The 21,467-nt window shown below is 42.9% G+C and overlaps 1 protein-coding gene across 1 annotated transcript in view; it reads left to right on the plus strand.

Annotated features, from left to right (window-relative positions):
- Positions 1-21,467, plus strand: part of SLC12A5 (solute carrier family 12 member 5) — a 687,435-nt gene that overhangs the window by 661,566 nt on the left and 4,402 nt on the right. The window lies entirely within an intron of this gene.

Consider the following 21,467-nt stretch of genomic DNA (forward strand, 5'->3'; position numbering starts at 1 on the left):
ACCATCATTTGGCATGGGTGTGTAGCTAATGAAGTTCTTTCACCACCATCCAAATGTCACCAAATTTCCTTTTTGGAGAAATCACCCCTGCTGTGGTGTGGAAACCAGCCTTGATAGGGAAGAGTTTTGGACCGCTGCAAGTCTGTGTAGTCCAGAGAAGAGATAATCAACACATGGACTGGAGTTCTCAACTGGTTGCGAGTCTCAAGATGCTTCATTTTCTTCAGAGCATGGAAAAAGAAATTCACAGATTTGGTCAACTTATGCATTGTGGGTCTAGTGTCAGAGCCCTTTCAATTGTGAAAGCAATAAATTCACAGGGAAGAAGGGGATGGCTAAAAGTAATTTAAAGAGATTTTGTTCAGAAGAGAGGGGTCCAGTTTGTTTTTAATGCCTTTGGGTGATTAGAATGAACTCTGTTTTGGGGGTTAGAAGGAGTAGAATGTTGTTTGACATCCATTGCTGTATACTGTTAAGATATAACTTCAAGATGATAATTATGTCAGGCTCTAGGCCAGTGGTCTCCAAACTTTTTAATGCCGTGCCCCCCAAGTTGGAAAATAAAAATCCTTGCCCCCCCTCAGAATTTTTCACAATTATTTTATAAGTATGGCAATGTTTAAATATGTCTAGGCCTATTTAAACATTGCCGTTAAGTACTGTTATCTTTTTTTAAATGCAATAACATGCTTCTTCTTAAAACAAAGACCTGTTATCTGTATAATGCTTCTTTTGGCCAGAGACTAGCACCCCCTTATGATCACTTGGGACCCCCCAAGGGGGGCCCGCCCCCCAGTTTGAAGACCCCAGCTCTAGGCCTTTACATAGAACTGCATGTCACTGGCCTATTTGTGTGTGATGACCTCAGTCTCTTTCAGAGTTTCAAAGAGGGGTTTAAGATAGAGGTTAAATATCAATTGTGCCAATATAGAGCCTTGTGGGACTCATTAGCTCATGTTAAATATAGTGGACATGCTGTTTCCAATTTTGACCAGATCATTATGGTTTCAAAATTAGAAGAAAACCAATTCAGCACCTGGTTGTAGTGGACCATCAGGTGGTAAAGTACTTTTAGCTGCCTATGGTTACCAACCATGAGAAATGCTGCAGAGAGATGCAGTAGTACTAGAAGCAGAGAGGTTCTTTACTGAAGATGCACTAAATGTCATCAACACCTTCAACATAAACGTCTCAGTGTGGAACCTTGAATCATGATTGGTAAGGCAAATGTAGTTGATAATCACTACTAAATTTGATTATATGTTTGACAATGCAGTATTCAATTGTTTTGAATAGACAAAGTAGGTTAGTGAGCAGCCTGTAGTTGGGCAAGTTGCTTGTGTATGGATTTGATTTTGTAAGATGAGATTGGGTTGGCCTGTTTGTAGTACGAGAAGTCTACTTGCAAAAGAAGACCATTGATTAGCAAGAGCTTGGCATTCTAAGAAAGATGGAAGGTGGCTTTAATGATGTGTCTTGGGATGATGTCATGAAAGTAGTCAGTGGCCTTCAGCTGCTTTATCAGATTTGATAACTCATCTGATGTGGTCCAGACCTGGCAAATCACACAGTGCCAGCATGTAATGTACGATATTGGCTCCCATCACACAGTCACACGGTGAGGAGCCAATATCACCAGGTGGCATGGAAAACAAGCTGAATACCACTGTAATCAGTGGTTTTCAGCTCGTTTTCAGAGGCTTCTAATTGCTGATGTCCATTAATGGGTTTGAAAACACCCCATGACATTGGCAACAGCCTCAGCAAAATATTTTATTTTTCAGAGGAGGGAGTTTAGGACTGCAGTGGGTGGCAAAATTCCCTCTGAGGTGATTCTCGGCACGAGGACATGCCCCCCCTCCAAGGTCCCGCCCCCTCCTCAAGCTGTCAGGTGTTTCTTGAAGGTGGCAGGTCTGTGTGATTGGTAAAAGAATGTTCTATGTGGCTGAGGTTTTAGGGTGGAGAGTGCTGTCTTGATAGGGGTTTGTTAGTATTTTGCCTCTTTTGACTTTTTCTATTTAGTCCGCGAAAAAGGGGCAAGTTCATTTAATCTTGTCTGATATCAGAGGAATGAATCCTGTGATGGATGTATCATTTGACCTTATGTCAGTCACACTGTAACATTGTGCCTATTTACACGCATGTGTGCCTGTTGTCTTTTCACCAAAATAACAACCTAGGGTATACCCTTTAACAGTTAGCAACATGCCGGGGCGGCTCCTCCGCTAGTTCGGAGTAGCGTTCCCCCACCGCCAGCAGCAGGAGCTGCAAAACCTATATAGAAACAACATAATAAACTTAGTTTATTATGTTGTTTCTATAAAAGTGGGTGGGGACACGGGCGTGACGTGGAAGGCGTAAGTGCACAGGTATGCTTGGCCGTCCGTCTCGGGCTGGCCAAACATACATGCGCACTGTGGTCTCTTCTGCCCGGCACTGTGTTGCTGGGCTGCAGAGAGCACACACAGGCTCCCAGTCTTCCTGGTAGCACCCTGGCTGGGTGCTCCCAGCCAATCCTGATGCTGCTTTGGGCAGCGTCAGGATTGGCTGCAGAGCAGGCTAAGAGCCTTGCCTACAGCCTGCAACAACGGAGAAGAGCGGATGGAGCGGCGTGACACAGGAAAAAAGGTACTTTTTAAAAAATAAACATTTTTGGGGTCCACGCCAAACAATAGGTCTCACCTATGTAAAATCTATTGGCTTTGTCAATGTTCTTTTACAGTGTTTTTTTACATATTGCACAGCTGTGCATTTTTTTATATTTTACTTAAAGCATGTTGCACAGCAGCCTGCACAGCATGTAAAAAAGCACCATGTTGGGGGTTAGGAAGGGGGTGAAGGAACATGAAGGAGTGTGGGAAAGACATTGATGAAACTAGAGGGAGCAGGCGGGCAAAGTTCAGTGCACAATATGATGTAAGAATGGAGTTAAAAGGAAGGGGGAATTGTATAAATTAAGTGAAAAGTTTAAGTAAGAATGTTTCCCTTTCCCATACTTTAAAAATACACAGTTAGCTCTCTGGGTCCCCTGAACTACTGTTTCTGGTGGCAGAAGCGAGAGGTCAAGCAATCTGAAACACTAGGAGACGGGTGTTCCAAGATCACAAGAACCTGGAATCACCCAAGTTCGAAGCTTGGTTTCACAGCTCACAAAAACTGCTCCCAGACACTTTCCATGAATGCGCATATTTTTAGACAGACCTCCTATGCATGCAACACTTTTCTAGACTCACACAATGTGTAAATCCCGATGGAAACAATTAAAGTTGTGCAAACACTGCCCTAATAAGATCTCTGCCCAGTGTGGCCCCAGTTGTTTTTTATGAGGAATCGGTGAGCTGTGCAACATACAATTCCAGAGAGGAGGTAAAAGGGTGAACAAAGCAAGTGTCCAATCAGAGCAGGGAAAGGGCAAAGCAAGATTGTGAGAAAAAAATAAGTGCCACATTAGTGTAATTTTTTTTACACTAATGTGGCCCAATGAAGCCAAAACCCCTATGCCATATTTACAGAGTGGCGCAATGCATGCATTGCACCACTTTGTAACCCTTTGCGTTACATTATGCTTGCACCAGGCATAATGTATACAAAGGGGGTATTCCCCCATTAGCAGGGCCAAAAAAATGGCTCAAGGAAATCTAGCAGATTTCCTTGTGTTATTTTTTTCTGGCATTTTTAATGCCTGCTCAGAGCATGCGTTAAAAGGGGGCACACCGTTGTTTACAATGCACCCCTATGTACTCTGCAGGAGTAGCGCCAACATTTAGGCACTACTCCTGCAGAGTGCATCAATAGCGTCATAAATATTTTGCTATTTACCCCTACCCTGCGCCATGATGCGCCGTATTTTAAATACGGCGCACACATAGTGGCGGTAAGGGGGTGGTAAAGGGCGCAAGAAAAGTGGCACTTCACTGTGTGCAGCCATTTTTCTTAAACATGCCCCTTAATGTGAGGAGAGGCAGACTGCAAAGATTGGGTGGGAGCAAGCTACACAGGAATATAGCCTTGGGATGAGAGGAATGGGCATAGAGGTGTGAGGAGCAGGGGGAAGAGTGATGGAGAGCAGGAGGCAGAGGGGTAAAAGTAAAGAGGTAGGGCAAGCAGCAAGGAAGGATGAGGTGGGGGACAGGCAAGCAATGAGGTCGGAGAGAGAAAGCAATAATGAGGACGCCATAACGAGTGGGAGAGGGTGCTAGGAATGGTGTAGGAAGAGCACTGAGGAATAGAGGAGACGGCTTGCAGAGCCACTAGTATGGAGTGCTAATACCAAATAATATAAAAGTAGTTTCTGAAGTAGCAAGTGGAGGAACACTGGCCACTAGCCATTGACTAGTGATCAGAAGCTGTACTTGGGCCATGCTTTACGGCATGGACAGGCAAAGCAGGAAGATGGCATAGTGAAAGCAGACAATGTTCTGAGCAATCAGAAGAATGAAAATTAGAGCTACTTTGATTACAATGAATGGTGAGTAGAGGTAAATAATGGGCAGTCTCTAAGGCCTTTTTAAGAATTTCTTTTACAAGAGATTTTGCAAGCTTTGTGCAGGTGAAACCTAAAAAGGGTCTGAGGTAACCAGTACATCAAAAACAAAAAAGATGCTCATTGAGCTTTTAACAATTATTTTTAAAGATGTTTTAATAAAGCGACCCCATTAAGTCATACATCAAACAAACCCATAGTTATCGATCATAAGAGAAGAAAAGTCTTTGAGAGCAATTTACCTGTCAAGAACAAAATTCAAAAACAAAAAGAGAGTGTATGTGAAGGCACAAATTGGCAAGATCTTCATCTTCACATCAAGACATCCAAGGCAGAGATCTAGACGTACCATAAGTGTGCATGTCTTAATGGCCAGCCGTGTTCAGCTGGCCAAACAGACATGCGCACTTTGCATTTCTTCACCAGGCTGTCTTGAACAGCCAGGGGGAGAAAGTGCACAGGGTGTCACTCCCTCTGTGAGCGCCGAAGCAGGGCACTCACGACAATCACGGCACTGCTGTCATGCTGGTGACAGCAGAGTCATGATTGGAGGGGAGTCTGGAAGCCTGTGTGCTTCCGGGAAGAGGACAGAGGAGACAAACCCGTCTCCGTCCGCAGGAAAGAGGTAAGTGGTTTCTTTTCTCTTTTTTTTTAATTTACTTTTTTATTTGTGCAGGGATGGCAAATACAATTGATGGGGAATTTATTGTACCTCATAATTACTGATAAAGGTCACATCATCGTCTAATTTGGGCAGGTCAAACCTACCAGAATCAAACAGTTGGAAAATGCCCGGTAATTATCAGGACATGTGGATTTTGATATGACATGCATCAAAATCTGTATTTTAATTTGCATTATTGGGCAAAATCTCTTAAATAGTATTTTTCACACCCTATTACTTTCATCTCATATGGTTTCTGATTTCATCGGGTGCATTAAAAGACGCCCCTTTCTCCTGGTCCCTTACAGTGACGACAATAGGATACTCTAGATCTCTGCCTTGGATGTCTTGATGCAAAGATGAAGATCTTGCCAAGTTGTGCCTTCACATACACTCTCTTTATGTTTTTGAAGGAGCACTAGATAAAAAAAATCTGTGTAAAGCACAAGGTTCACAAGAGAGTAGCAGGTCAATCAGCTTATCCAAGGGCATCAAGTAGTGCTGTTTGTCAAGAAGAAGTCTTCTCATCTCATCGTAGGTATAAAAGATTTTCCAGAACTAGATGGAAACAATCCCCCTCCAATAGTTCTGGAAATCATCTATCTCGAATAGATTTGAAAAATGTCTGCTTACTATTGAGTAGATGTTTTTGTTTACTCTATCCTAAGGGAATATGTGTGTACCCTCAAAATGCCTGTTTGTGACTGGAATTAACATACATCATCTTTTTTCTCAAAATATTGCAATTCTCAGTTCTCCAAAAGCTGAATAGAGGAACAAACCTGTTGCCTGTTTATGGTAAAGAACTACTAAATATAATGTTATTAGCAGACATAATGGATCAATTCTTTTTCCTTCTTGTGCTTATGTAAAGTATAACCGACTTGTATTTAATCCTGCCTTTATGCTTTGAGAAACATTTTTGTATTAGGAATATATATATGTTCAGACTTCCAGACCTAGCTTGTTAGGATCCAAGCTGGCATGCCACTGATAGATCAGAAAGTTGGAATTTCTACTGCGACTTCTGTGCCAGGAGATACGGTTTATGAATAAGGCTTAGATTTCTGTTACTCGCTAGGAACATAGGATCTCAGTACCAGCACTAGCTAGGGAAAAAAAGCACACTTTCCTATAAATTTGGAGTCCGCAGATAGAAGAGGAAAGGCAGCTAAAAATTGTGGGGCATATTTATGTGGATGTCACACGGCAGTGCAGCAGGTCGCCTTGCCGTGCTGCACTGCGTGACAGGAAAAGGGCAGGAATGCGCTGTATTTAAGGCAATACAGCACATTCGTGCTTTTTCCCTTGCACGGGCACCCTTTTGCCAGCTTAGCACCAATGCAGGCACCCTTTCACCATGGTACAAGGGGGCCTGTGTTGCGCAGCAGGATTGTTTTTGTTAAGAAAAAGACACCTTGCTGCACAAAAACAATTCTGAGAAGTAATGAGGAGAAATAAAGATATTTTTGTTGAAGCTTTCCTGAGAAGGCCTATCTTTTGGCTCATTCCCAGGTCTACCAGTTCTGATAAAACAGGGAATGCATCAAAACCCATGGAAGTTGCATTGGAACACCCATGCAACGCCCATGGAACATGCAACGCCCATGGAACACCTTCCCAGGGCACAGTAAGATAACATAGTGATTTGTGTTGCATTGTCTTACTACAGATTTATGAAGCCACTAAGGGCCATGCAAAGTCGCCTTGTGTGACTTCATAAATCTCCCTTGAGGTTTGCATCACGCATGTACCACATTGCATAGTGCAATTGCGATCCAAACCAAGTCATACATATGCCCCTGTGATCAGAGGGACAACATTCCCTTGGCAGCCCCAACTCTTGGTTCCTCCTTGACACATCTGATAGTATCTTGTAGGAAACTAGTAAATCTGGCAATATCCTTGAAGATATGAAGTGCACTGGCACATTGTACTGTTCAATTCCAGTATAAGAGCAGAAAATTCAATCTGCCTCACTTCACATTCTCTACTCTTTCAAGAGAGAATGTGACAAGAGAACCAATGAATCTAGAAACCATTTCCAGAACTCCACAGCGAACCAGCAAAGGAGATATCCGTGCCCCTCTTTGCCATTCTAGATTATTTTTGGAGCATGAACTCATATATTGAGCCTTAGTTCTAAAGAGATAAGGGAGGAGATTTATACAGGCATATAACTTTCCTTGCTCCATCACAGCTCTTCTTTAGAGCGTCCTGACGCTATACAGAAAGAAAATTAGTAATATTTCTATGGAGAGGATAACACAAAAATATCAATTCGCTCAGACAGGGATTTTTGAGTGCAGTTTGTTTCACCCGAACATTTAGCCATTGAGGTTGATTACCAACAGCAAATGATAAACTTCTCTCTTGGAAATACCAGAGTGAAATACTGTCCAAAAGTGCTTCCAAAAGAGCCATGTCACTGCAATCGGAGATGTACAGTGACTCAGGAGAAGGTGGTTGACCACTTTGTAGTGCTTAAGCACAGTAATTGTTTGCTGCGTTCTCCGCTGCGCGTGCTGCGGTCAGCTGAATCAGCTGTTTAAGGTGCCACGCGCAGTAGTGAAGACGCTGACGCGCGCCCGTGTGTTGTTTCTCGGTGTTCCTCGTTCTGAAATACGAATGAGAAACACCGGAGATTGAAGGGCAACGGTCGTGACGGCAGGGTCGGGGAGTCCTGACAACAGAGGGCCAACTGCTATGCGCTGGGGTGATTACAATGTTCATTTGTACCACAACGTTAGCTTGTTATGAGCTTTATACAATAAATAGCTGAGGACTTATTCACCTCTGTTCGTGTCGTTTCAAGCTCACTTCATTTTTGGCGACGAGGAGCTGTGAAACTGGATCACCCCAGGCAGACGTTGCGCAGCCCACTCGTGCTGGTACTATTCCTCTGCTGATTGCTGATTTCCTGGACTGCAGTGATTTTTTTTGTGTTTTTCATCCCATGATCCTTCATCCAGGAGGTGATGGTGCAGGCAGGCCCATTTTTGATGGGAAGTGTGGCAGACATCTTTGAACGTCAGTGATTTTCAACCTTAATAGTGTTTCTATCTAGCAGTTGTCGCTCTGGACCTTTCAATTCTGGATTGGATTATTTTTTTTATGGGTCTGTGTTGACTCGTTCTCCAGTCATGCAGTCAGTCAACCCTCCACCACCTTTTTTGGATACACCTGGTGAACCAATCATACCATGGAGGCAATGGTATGATGCGTTTGAAACGTATATGGGTGCTATTGGAGCGTCAAGGTTTAGACCGGAAAGGAAAAAATGCCTGTTACTCCATTCGTTAGGTTTAGAGGGGAGGTCGGTATATAAACATTTACCAGATGTTCAAGCGGATGAAGGCGAGGAACTCGATGAATTTGATGAGGCCCTTAAGAAATTGGGCAACAGATTTGATGCACCACCAAGTCTAGTTATTTCAAGACATAAGTTTTTTAGGAGAGAGCAAAAAAGTGGAGAAGATGTTAATACTTACATTTCTGCATTGAGGAAATTGGCGTCAGAATGTCGTTTTGACACATTTACGGATCAGTTAATACGCGACCAATTTATTTGTCACTGTTCTGATAAAGCTATAAAGCAAAAATTGTTGTCATTGGGAGATCCGTCCTTGTTGGATTCCATTAGGATTGCTAAAAGCATTGAGACTGCTATTAAATCTGCTAAAGAATTGGAATGTGCTCAAGCTGAACAGGTGAATGTAGTTCAGAGATCTGATGACAGACGCAAGTCTACGGGACTTTCTCACAACAAAGTTGAAGCGAACAAATCTTGTAGCTTTTTCAAGCAATCTAATATTTGTTTTAGATGTGGCTACACTTTACACGTAAAAGGAGGAAAAGCATGTCCAGCAAAGAATGTTCAATGCAGATCATGTGGCAAAATTGGACATTTTGCAAGGGTTTGTCAAAGTAACAAAAATAGTTTCACTAAGGTTAATGCGGTCGGTGATGATAATGATGACAGGATGGATGAATTGATGACTGAGATCCAAGATATGATTCTGGGGGTTGGAGACCAGGACATTGTATCTGGTAATCCTGAACACTGTATTGATCCATATGTTTTTGTTCAAGTTGGAGACAAGAATTTGAAGTTACTGGCTGACTCTGGTGCTAGAATCACTATGATCACTCAGGAGCTATTTGTACAAAACTGGGGCACACGAAAGTTGAATCCACCAGATAGGGCTCCTATTTCTTATGAGGGAAGAAGGATTGATTCAGTAGGGTTCTTTGAAGACATCATGGTTTTCAAGGGTCGACGCATTATTGGGAAGGTTTACGTAGCAGTGAAAGGACTTAATATTTTAGGTTGGTTTCACCAAGGGCTGTTTGGAATGGTTTTGCGCCCAGGCACGTGTGAACAGGTGTCAGCTATAAGAGATTCCTCGGATATTGAGGATTTGTTGAATGAGTTTCCGAGGGTTTTCTCAGGTGAGCTAGGGAAGATAAAAGGTTTTACACACAAGATTAAGGTGAAGGATAGAGCCATTCCTATTAAACATAAGTTGAGAGGTGTGCCATTTATGATAATTATGTAACTACAATATGGTGCCCCCTTCTTTGGCATGTGTTCTCTTACCATCAGATTTTCTGTATACCGGGTGATGGGCCAGCGATATCCCATGGAGCCTATTGTCTAATGGATATGGTAAGCCACCCTATATTTTACCAGCATGGCGTGCCTACAACCACCTGATCACTGATTGTTGCACAAGTTTGTCACCCCCTTTTTTCTACATTTAATCATACTCATCATTCCTGAATACTGGTGAAGTGATGATATACTGAGCTAATTTTAGCCCCCCTCTTTTTCCCATATTTAGGGCGACTGATAGGAAAGAAAAACCAGTCCGGTTTAGTCCTAGCAAGCGACTGATGACACCCAGACTGTGAGTGTTAGTCAACAGGAGTGTAGGTATTTTGTTTTTCTTTTTGAGAAAACTCATGATTTAGTAGGTCCTGAAGAAGCGTCACGGGATCCTGTTGGACCAACAACGACGCGAAACATGTCGACCGCATACTAAGGAGCGTTGGATCACTTCCATCCTCCCTAATTATTCTGATTGTTCTTGTGTGAGTGTCCGGCATTGTCTCCAGTTTCACTCCCTTGACTTCTTTTTAATCTTGACCATTTCCCAACAGCGAATAATAAACTATTAAGTGAGGGATCTGAGCCAATTTTACTATTCTTTCTCTGTACATTTTTCCCTCTCTCGGACCCATATTTGGCTCCGCGGCATCATCGAGTATATTCAAAAAGATCTCCGGCAAAGAGCCCCCCCTCGGGGGGTGCCCGTCAGACATTGCAGCGCCAGTCTGACGAGGAGCTGTCCGATGATGAAGCATGACACCAAATATGGTGTGTGAGGACTATTGCTCCTGATTATCAGGACCCTTTTCTCTTTCCTTCTCTTTCAATTTCGGAACAGTGTACCACATCATATTAGTACGTTGTTGGGAGGGTGTACACTGGACCGCCCAATCCTCCTCTCTTACCCCCCTCTTTTTTCGAAGTGTGCCATTTAGTGTCAGAGATGAGTTGGAAAAAGAATTAGGAAGTTTACAAAAAAAAGGAATTATTGAACCCGTTGATTCTTCCTTATGGTTATCTCCATTAGTTGTCGCAAAGAAAAAAAATGGGGACTTGAGAGTATGTGTGGATTTGAGGGCACTTAACAAAGAGATCTGGGTAGACTCTCATCCCTTGCCTAAGATTGGCGAGATGCTCTCATGTATTAAGGGAGCGAAATTATTTTCTAAACTTGATTTGGCTACCGCCTATCACCAAGTTGAATTGACTCAAGATTCTCGGCACTTCACGGCCTTTGTTTCCCCGTGGGGAACATATCAATATTGTCGGATGCCGTTTGGGTTGGCGTCAGCGGCGTCTGTATTTCAGAGGATTATGTCTACCCTCCTCAAAGGAATAGACAAAGTGTGTATTTTCCAAGATGATGTGTTGATACATGCATGTGACCGAGAGGAACATGATGCAATTTTGAAAAAAGTCTTAAGTAAGTTTGATGGTGCTGGGGTGGTCTTGAAAAGAGAAAAATGTCAGTTTTTACAAAGGTCAGTAGAGTATCTTGGTCATGTCATCACAGCTGAAGGTGTGTATCCTAGACCAGGTCTGGTGGATGCGATTGTAAGTGCACAAGCTCCTCAGGACAAAGGTGGGGTCAAATCGTTTTTGGGACTTTGCGAGTTCTATTCCAGGTTTATTGAGAATTTTGCAACGCTGGTCAGACCCATTTCTAATTTACTCAAAACTAATTCAGAGTTTGTGTGGAATGATGAGTGTATGGAAGCTTTTGACATGATTAAGCAGAAGTTGTGTAGTGCTAAAGTTTTACAATCTTATGATCACAATTTGAAATGTTATTTGACAGTGGATGCCAGTAAATTCGGTCTGGGTGCTATTTTGACACAAATGAATGAGAAACAGGAACATACCATTGGATTTGTGTCAAGAGTACTCAGACCTAATGAAGAACATTATTCTGTAATTGAAAAAGAGTTATTGGCATGTTGGTGGGGCATAGAGAAATTTAAATCGTATTTATGGGGAAGACATTTTTTTCTTCAGACAGATCATAAACCATTAGTTTCTATTCTAAATGGTACCAATGTTAAAAGCAGCACACCAAGAATTGCAAGATTTGCTGCCAGGTTGTTACAATTTGATTTCTCTGTGGTACACATTTCTGGGGGAAAGAATGTGAGAGCTGATTATCTCTCCAGGTATCCGTGTTCTGAAGACTGTGGAGAGGAATTGGAATGTCAAGATGAAAACTGTTTCATTGCTGTCGTCGAGTTAGAACGTACTGGGTCGTTCACTGAAATACAATGGAAAGAAGCGGCTGCAAATGATCAAGTTCTCTCTAGAATTTTGACGTACATTGAAGAAGGGTGGCCACATGAAAAAAAATTGAATCAGAGTGAACAACCATTTTCAAAAGTGTCTGAAGAACTTTCTATTGAAGATGGGATATTGTTGAGAAATGACAAGATTGTTCCTCCTGATGTTTTAAGGTCTAAGATTATGCATAAAGCACATGACGGTCATTTGGGTGCTACTTTTACAAAAAAAAGGGTGAGAGAATACTACTGGTGGCCGCAAATGGACAGAGACATTGATACATTAGTCAAATCGTGTTTTATTTGTACATCTAGTGACAAGACTCTCAAAACGTCAAATCCTCTGCTTAAGCCAATAGATTGTCCGACAGGTCCCTGGGAGAAATTAGGAATCGATCTGCTGGGACCGTTTAATTCTCTTCCTTCTAAGTTACGGTACGCGTATGTTGTTATTGATTACTTTTCAAAGTGGCCGCATGTGAAGTTTGTGAGTCACGCAGATTCCACGTCAGTTGTAACATTTTTGAAGGATGTATTCTTAGAGGAAGGGTTTCCAAAGGAACTTGTGTCGGACAACGGGGTTCAGTTTGTATCCAGTGAATTTGATAGTTTTTTGAATGAGTGTGCCATCAAACATTTGAAAAGTTCTTTCTATCAACCGCAAACTAATGGTTTGGTTGAACGATTTAATAGGGTGATTGGTGAATGTATTCAGTGGGCATTAGCTAATGGATGGGTAGTTGATGCCGCAGTAAAGAGTATGATTTGGTTTTACCGAACAACACCTCACACCACCACAGGAGTATCTCCGTTTGAGGCACTTAAAGGGAGAAAGCCAGCTACTCTTTTTAGGCCAGCTTGGTTGGCTAAGTTCGTCAAAAATATTACATGTAAGGAACACATACATTCTAAAATTCGTTCAAATGTGGAAAATGCTCAACAAAGACAGAAAATGTATTATGATAAGAAAAAGGGTGTGAAGGATGTCCAGTTCACTGTTGGTGATTGGGTACGGGTTAAATTGCCGTTTTTTGTTAAAAAAGGTGACTCTAAGTTTTCTGAACCATTGCAGATTGACAAGGTATGTGGTAATGCTGTGCGGGTTGATGGACGTAACTGGTGGAACATGGGCAAAGTGGTAAAAGTAGAGCCAAAGGTGGTTTTGTTGCCTTCTCAAGATAAAGGTGATCATTATGTGAAAGAGAGGGAATGCTTAAATGTACAAAAATCCGGAGCAGCAAAGGTCTTCAGTTCAAACAGGGGAAGTCCATCCATGGATCTTGTTCCTATCAGAAAAAGTGATAGAATTCGCAGGTTACCTATAAGGTATCGTTGAGGTGAATTTGTTTAAGTTGAATTTGTTTTTACTCAAATGTTGTAATACATAGCATGCATAGATATCAAACTTTTGGTTGTTTTCTGTAAGGGTATTTTTGTAAGTTTTGTTTCTTTATTTTGTTGTTTTGTTTTTGTTGTTAAAAGAAAAAACTAATTGTAGTGCTTAAGCACAGTAATTGTTTGCTGCGTTCTCCGCTGCGCGTGCCGCGGTCAGCTGAATCAGCTGTTTAAGGTGCCACGCGCAGTAGTGAAGACGCTGACGCGCGCCCGTGTGTTGTTTCTCGGTGTTCCTCGTTCTGAAATACGAATGAGAAACACCGGAGATTGAAGGGCAACGGTCGTGACGGCAGGGTCGGGGAGTCCTGACAACGGAGGGCCAACTGCTATGCGCTGGGGTGATTACAATGTTCATTTGTACTACAACGTTAGCTTGTTATGAGCTTTATACAATAAATAGCTGAGGACTTATTCACCTCTGTTCGTGTCGTTTCAAGCTCACTTCACACTTGTAACCATGCTTTACGTATGTCAGTATTCTCTTGAAGATGATTTCCTTAGGAACCCCTTATATAAACAGACAGACAAGATGTTAAAGAGCTACTGCATTGCTCTGTCAGTATCATGTGTATAATTATTGCCCTACTGGGTGTAAACGTTTAGAAAAAAATCAAAACAAGAAAGGAAATGGTGGAAATGAAATGAAGAAATAAACTGAGGCAAGAACAGAGTAGGGGGCATATTTATACTCTGTTTGCACCGAATTAGTGTCATTTTTTAAAACTCTAATTCAATGCAAAACTAACTCCATATTTATACTTTGGTGCTAGACCCCTCTAGTGCCAAATTTATGGAGTTAAAGTCATTTTTTTAAAGTGGAGACCTACCTTGCCTTAATGAGATGCAAGGTAGGCGTTTCCGTGCAAAAAATGACTCTATGGCCTTAACTCCATATTTAGGGGCATATTTATACTCTGCAGCATATTTATACTCTGTTTGCACTGAATGAGCGTCATTTTTTTACTCTAATTCGGCGCAAATCTAACTCCATATTGATACTTTCGGGCTAGACCCATCTAGCACCAAGGCCCTTATTTATACTTTTTTTGCGCCACATTAACTTCATTTTTTGACTCAAAAGTGGCGCAAACGTACAAAATATTGGCCCTGATTTATACTTTTTGCTGCAAAACTGCACTAACTCAGTTTTGCACCAAAAAGTTTAGCACCGGCTAGCACCATTTCTGTGCAGCAACCGGCCACCATATTTATGGAATGGTGCAAACCGGTGCAAAGGGTAGGCTAGAGTGAAAAAAAAAAAGACTTTAGTCGGTGGGGCTGGCGGTATAGAAGAAGAGGGTTTAGCACCAAAAATGACTTTAGGCAGGTTAGAGTAAAAAAAAATGACTCTAACCAGATTAGCGTCATTTTATGGTGCTAAACCTACCATGCCACATGACTCCTGCCTTAGAAAAGCCAGAAGTCATGCCCACCACCCCAATGGCCAGCACAGAAGACAGGGGTCCCCTGGGCATGGCCATTGCAGCCTGTGCCATGTATGGGGGCCCATTTTAGGGCCCCCTATGGAACTTCCAAAAATAAAATGCAATCTTACCTGTACTTACCTGGGATGGGGTCCCCCATCCTCCGCAGTCCCTCTGGTGTGGGTGGGGGTGCCACTGGGGCCTGGGGAGGGCACCTGTGGGCTTATTCCATGGTGTTCTACCATGGAAATAGGCCCTCAGGTCCCCTAACGCCTACCCTGACCCAGGCTTTAGAAAATGGGGCAAAGCAAGCCTTGCCCCATTTTTTGACCCCTCCTCCCTCCGTTGCACCATTTTTGCATGGGAGTATAAATATGGCGTTAAGGCCATAGAGTAAGTTTTTGCACGGGAACACCTACCTTGCATCTCATTAAGGCAAGGTAGGTTTCCTCTTCCAAAAAATCACATTAACTCCATAAATGTGGCGCTAGAAGGGTCTAGCGCCAAAGTATAAACATGGAGTTAGTTTTGAACTAAATTAGAGTTAAAAAAAATGACGCTAATTCAGTGCAGAGTATAAATATGCCCCTTAGCGTAAAAAAATTATACTAATCTGGTTAGAGTCATTTATTTTGACTCAAACCTGCCTAACGTCATTTTGTTTTAAGCTAGACAACCCTTTCCACCGGCTTGCACCATTCCATAAATATGATGCCCAGTTGGTGCTAAAAAATGGTGCAAGCCGGTGCAAAACTTTTTGGTGCAAAACTGAGTTAGTGCAGTTTTGCAGCAAAAAGTATAAATAAGGGCCAATATTTTGTACGTTTGCGCCACTTTTGAGTCAAAAAATGAAGTTAATGTGGCGCAAAAAAAGTATAAATCAGGGCCTGGTAAAGTAGTTCTTCAAAAGGCTGGGGCCAGATTTATCATTGTATTGCAATGCCCTTGAGTCGAGCATGGAGTCGCAAGGGCGACGCAATACTTAAGTCAGGTTTACCAAGCAATGCAAGGCTACCTTGTGTGGCCTTGCGTTGCTCGGTGAATATAGAGTAAAGCAAGGCAGCACAAGTTACTGCCTTGTAATACTCTGCTCTTGGGAAGGCGTTCCATGGGTGAATTGTGGTTGTTCCCACGTATCCACCTATGTATTTTGGCCCATTCCTAGATTTATCAAAACTGGGAAACCTCGGAAACCATCAAAATGTTATACCTTTCCAGGGGAAGTGCAACGAGAATAAATATATTTATTTTTACTCGTTGTTTCCTCTTTTTAGGTGTGCTGCATTGTGCTGCACATTTAGATGAAAAAACCTCTAAGGATTGATTTTCCGCAGAAAAGTGTCCCTTCCTGCATAAAAACAATCTTGCCTGCTATGCAGGTACCCTTGCATCATGGCACAAAGGTGTTGGCGCTAGACAGTAGATTATGCGTCAGAGAGCAGGAATGCGACATATATTGGTAAATATGGCACATTCCTGCCCTCTCCCTTTATAGCAACACAGCACAGCAAGCTGTCCTGCTGTGTTGTGCGGCATGAAACCTTGATAAATCTAACCTATGGTGAATAACTGATTCTCTTAATTTCCGTTAAAGGGGTTTTTGTAGCCTCCTGTCCTGGTTAGGCGTCTTCCCACTTATTCATATTTACCAGCGTGGGTTCAACTCACAGGTGGATCCATTTTGGATTGTCAAATTCTAAAATGGCTGAGATTCATTGGATACATCCTAAGATCTTATCTTAGGTGGAATCTATCAGGATCCCAATATTGTGCCTTGAGTTATTGGAAAGGAATTTAGGGAAAATCCAGCTGCATTGACATGTGAGTTATGTCTCACAAGTCTTCTTCCGGAGGTCAAGTTGTTGATGTCAACAAATAGTTTGTAAGATCTAAAATTCAGGATCCATGATCAATGACAATTCTTTAGCTGACTCTATGAAAGGAAATGCTGTTACATTCCCTATTTTTGAACATTCAGGCCCATATTTATACTTTTTGACACAAATCAGAGCCTGGGCAGATTTGCGTCAAAAAGTTTACCGCCAGCTAACGCCATTCCAATGCGCCAGCCGGGTGCCTTATTTGGAATGACGTTAGCCGGCGCTGCGGCCTGGTTTGCGTCAAAATAAATGACTCAAACCGTGCAGCGGAGGCAAAGGGAAGACTGGGGGTTTTGCGCCAAAGGATGGGGCAAGTCAGGTTAGAGTCCAACATATTGGCTCCAACCTAACTTGCTCCATTTCTTGACGCACAACCCCCATGGAAATGATTCCTGTCTTAGCAAAGACAGGAGTCATGCCCCCCTGCCCAATGGCCATGCCCAGGGGACTTCTGTCCCCTGGGCATGGCTTTTGGGCATAGTGGCATGTAGGGAGGTCCAAGTTAGGCCCCCCCTATGCCACTCTAAAAACAAAAAAATTATACTTACCTGCACTCGCCATGGATGGGTCCCCCCATTCATGGGTGTCCTCGAGGGGTGGGCTAGGATGGCAGGGGGTGTCCCTGGGTGCAGGGAAGGGCACCTGTGGACTGCTTCCATGGTCTCCCACCATGGAAAAGAGCCCACAAGTCCCTTAACTCCTGCCCTGACCCAGGTGTTCATTTTTGACGCAAATCGGGATTTACTTCATTTTCCAGCTCCGCCTACCAGCCGTTAGCCATTTTTGCCCGGTTAGATAAATATGGCGCACAGGTGTTTAAGTCATTGTTTGGACGGGAATGCTTACCTTGCATGTCATTAATGCAAGGCGGTTTCACGCATCCAGAAAATGACGCACACTGAGAAATGTTGGCGTTAGCGGTGTCTAACATCAAAATATAAATATCGTCTTAGTTGTGCGCCGAATTTGCGCTAAAAATAATTTACGCAAATCCGGCACAAACAGAGTATAAATATGCCCCCGTGTCTCTCATTGGGAGCATCCTAACCTAAGTCTTCCGGAAGAATTCAGCAAGTTGCACAAAGGTATCTATTTCAACCGGGGATTGAATTTTATTACTTTGTTGCTTGGTGTCACAGTTTTGTGCCACACTGTGCATATTAATTTACCCAGTTTGGAAAGGGAAAGAGAGACCTTACCCCATTGATGCCAAACTTCAGTCTCAGCAGAAGCTGAATAATCTAATAGATCATCTAAAGCTTTTATGCACAATAGAAATCCTTATTATTTAGTTATCCAGTAGGGGCATAAGTGAACCCCTACTCTTGTGATATCAACTGATCTGCCTGAAACACATAGGGTATGCACATGAGGAACTAGCATTATTTGAAAGGGAAGGACAACTGAAGGTACTTGACTCTTGCCAAGAGATCTGTGAAGTTGTAAAGCGTTTTCTTAGCCACAAAGTAAGCATAAACATCTTACTGATCTACTTAGCAGGAAGCCCCGTCCATCTAGAGAAGTGTTCAGATGATGGCCTTCTGTAGTTGGTGGTTACTGAGTCTCATTGCCCTTGGTCCCTTATGCTAGCTCTGAATCTGCATTGGTGCTGTCTATGGTAGACTCTGCCTTGCCAGTCTGATACCATCACACAACTTTATACATCTAGCTGAAGTCAATGGTTGCCGTGTGACTTCCACCCCTATGGCCACATTCTTAGTGTTTAGCACAACTCTGGTACTTTGTTTCAGTGTTATTTTTCCTTTCACTATAGGAGCTAAAGCCTTTTTTTTATTACATCCCAGATTTTGATCGGTGTCAAAGGAACTTCAGACACTCCAATCCAAGTTGGAGGAGGTTTACTTTCAAAACAAAGTAAATGGTCTGTGGATCACGGAGAAAACAGGACAGTTTTCCCCAGGACTTGTTAATGGATCAATCTCCTCGTGCAACTGCAAGACACAAATTTATACACTAGTATCTATAAGTTTTGTTATAGGAACACATGATTAGATCTTAAAAATAACACAAAAACATGTGTCTAGCCTCAGGTCACTAGCCTGAGAGTGAAATGACCTTCGAACAGGACCAGATATATAAATATTTTCAGATAAGCAAGCTAGTCCTTGTTTTCATGCTTCTGGTGCCAAGGGGAGGGGGAGCGGCTCAACACCAGGTACAGGTGGTTTCTGTTTGCAGTGTTAGCCCAAGCAAGGAAACATGGCTGAAACGTTACATTTGAACAAAATGTGAGTAGACAGTGTTTGTGATTTTACATCCGTCTCTGATTTCGTCCTACATCCCCAAGACTAATTGGGGCTTGTAGAGTAAACTGTCCTGGAACAGTTGTCCAGTTCCTTACTGCGCCTTTGCGTGGTTTGTGAGGCTAAAGAAAGAAGGCTGGTTGATCCGAGGAGCGCAGTGGCCGCCGGGAGTGCTGAACTTTGCACCCGGGTATGAATCATGGGTCATTAGGGGGAGCCTTGGTTTCCTTCTACGGCTTAGAAGCTGAAGTCCCAGTTGCAAGAGGACCTGGAAGACCTCTTTAAAGTGCTCGGGTAATGTATGGGATCAGATGATAGATCTAAAGTAGATTCCTTAGTCTCTTTAGTGAAATTACCTATTGTGTTTCTTTTGCAAGTGAAGCATGTTGGGTCACAACCCTTGCTATTAGGACAACTAGGCCCATATTTATACTTTTTTAGCGCCGCATTTGCGCCGCTTTTTGACAAAAAAACGGCGCAAACTGACAAAATACAATAGGGCCATATTTATACTTTTTGACGCACAACTGCGCCAACGCAGTTGTGCGTCAAAAATTTTAACGCCGGCTAACGCCATTCCAAAGCGCCATGCGGGCGCCTTATTTATTGAATGACGTTAGCCAGCACAGCTGACTGGTGTGCGTAAAAAAAAATGGCCCACGCCAGGCAGCGCCGGCGTAGGGGAAAATGGAGCTTGGGCGTCAAAAAATGGGGCAAGTCAGGTCTGAGGCAAAATATTGGCCTCAACCCGATTTGCGCCATTTATTTTTACTCCCAACCCCCATTGAAATGACTCCTGTCTTAGCACAGACAGGAGTCATGCCCCCTTGCCCAATGGCCATGCCCAGGGGACTTATGTCCCCTGGGCATGGCCATTGGGCATAGTGGCATGTAGGGGGGCACAAATCAGGCTCCCCTATGCCACAAAAAAAAAATAATAATAATACTTACCTGAACTTACCTTAAGTTCCCTGGGATGGGTCCCTCCATCCTTGGGCGTCCTCCTGGGGTGGGCAAGGGTGGCAGGGGGTGTCCCTGGGGGCATGGGAGGGCACCTCTGGGCTCCTTCCGAGCCCACAGGTCCCTTAACGCCTGCCCTGACCAGGTGTTAAAAAATTACGCAAAAGCGGCTGGACGTCATTTTTTCAGGCCCGCCCACTCCCGTGCGTCATTTTTGCACGGGGGTTTAAATAAGGCGCACATGCCTTAGAGTCATTTTTTAGAAGGGAATGCCTACCTTGCATATCATTAACCCAAGGTAGGTGTCCACGCTAAAAAATTACGCAAACTCCAAGATTTTTGGCGCTAGACACGTCTAACGCCAAAGTATAAATATGGAGTTAGGTTTGCGTCGGATTTGCGTTAAAAAAAACGACGCAAATCCGGCGCAAACAGAGTATAAATATGCCCCAATAGTATTTTGCAAGTTTGCGCCGTTTTTGCGTCAAAAAGCGTCGTAAATGCGGCGCTAAAAAAGTATTAATATGGCCCATAATGTTTTGGTGTATCAGATAAAGAAGGTCTGGGCAATGATAATTGTGCAAAAGGAGAAGGTGCGCTCAAAAAACTACTCCACTGATTTCACACCCTGTGTCCTTATCATGTTAAATCTTATCTTCATAGGAATTTCATGTCGAATTTGTCATAATATCCATGGAGGGAAATTTCGATTTCTTAATACATAAGCCAGCGAGACCACACTATGCTGCTTTGACATCACAGCCAGAGCCTGTTGAGAAGAGGACACAACGCTAAGGAAGATATGATCCCCGACAACAATGTTAATCGGTCTCAGTCAGGAAAGAGTGAGCGGGTTTTGAGTCGTCATAATATTTCAGTGCAGAATATGAGTGAAGGGATGTGCACTCTAGAAGATGAGCGAGCTATGACCCCTCGGAGCTGATGATTTAGTCTTATTTCTAGGAAGGGTTGACTGCCCTCCCATGTTTCTAAAATCTCTTCTTTGGAAAGCTGATGAGAACTTTCTCTCTCTCACCCACCACTCGTTAGTCTGCCGTATCATCTCATCCAACTATCCTGAACATGTCTCTCACCCTCCAGTGCTTTATGCTTCAAAGACTTACAAGCATCACTGTTGTGTTGCTTCTTATAGTGAATAAAGTCCATACGGTCAACATAGACTGCAAAGTTATCAAGCAAAATACTGTGAAAGTTGAAAGAAGATTTTTCATACTCCAAGGACCTGGGATTTTCCATAAACCTGTGGAAATGTTTTACACTGTACATACATTTTTGGTGCTTTTCTGCAAAGTAGCACAATAGCTTAAGAAATGATTAAGCTATTGATCCTAACGTGCTCCATGGTGCGCCGTATCATTAATGCGAACCACACATGGTGGCATAAGGGGGCACAATGGGGCACAAGAAAAGTGGCGCTTCATGTAAGAAGCACAACTTTTATTAAGTCTGGGCCATGGGGGCCCATAATACACAATAGTGTGCCTCTTTTTAACACCT

Source organism: Pleurodeles waltl, chromosome 7 (genome assembly GCF_031143425.1).
Source record: "Pleurodeles waltl isolate 20211129_DDA chromosome 7, aPleWal1.hap1.20221129, whole genome shotgun sequence".
NCBI lineage: Eukaryota > Metazoa > Chordata > Amphibia > Caudata > Salamandridae > Pleurodeles > Pleurodeles waltl.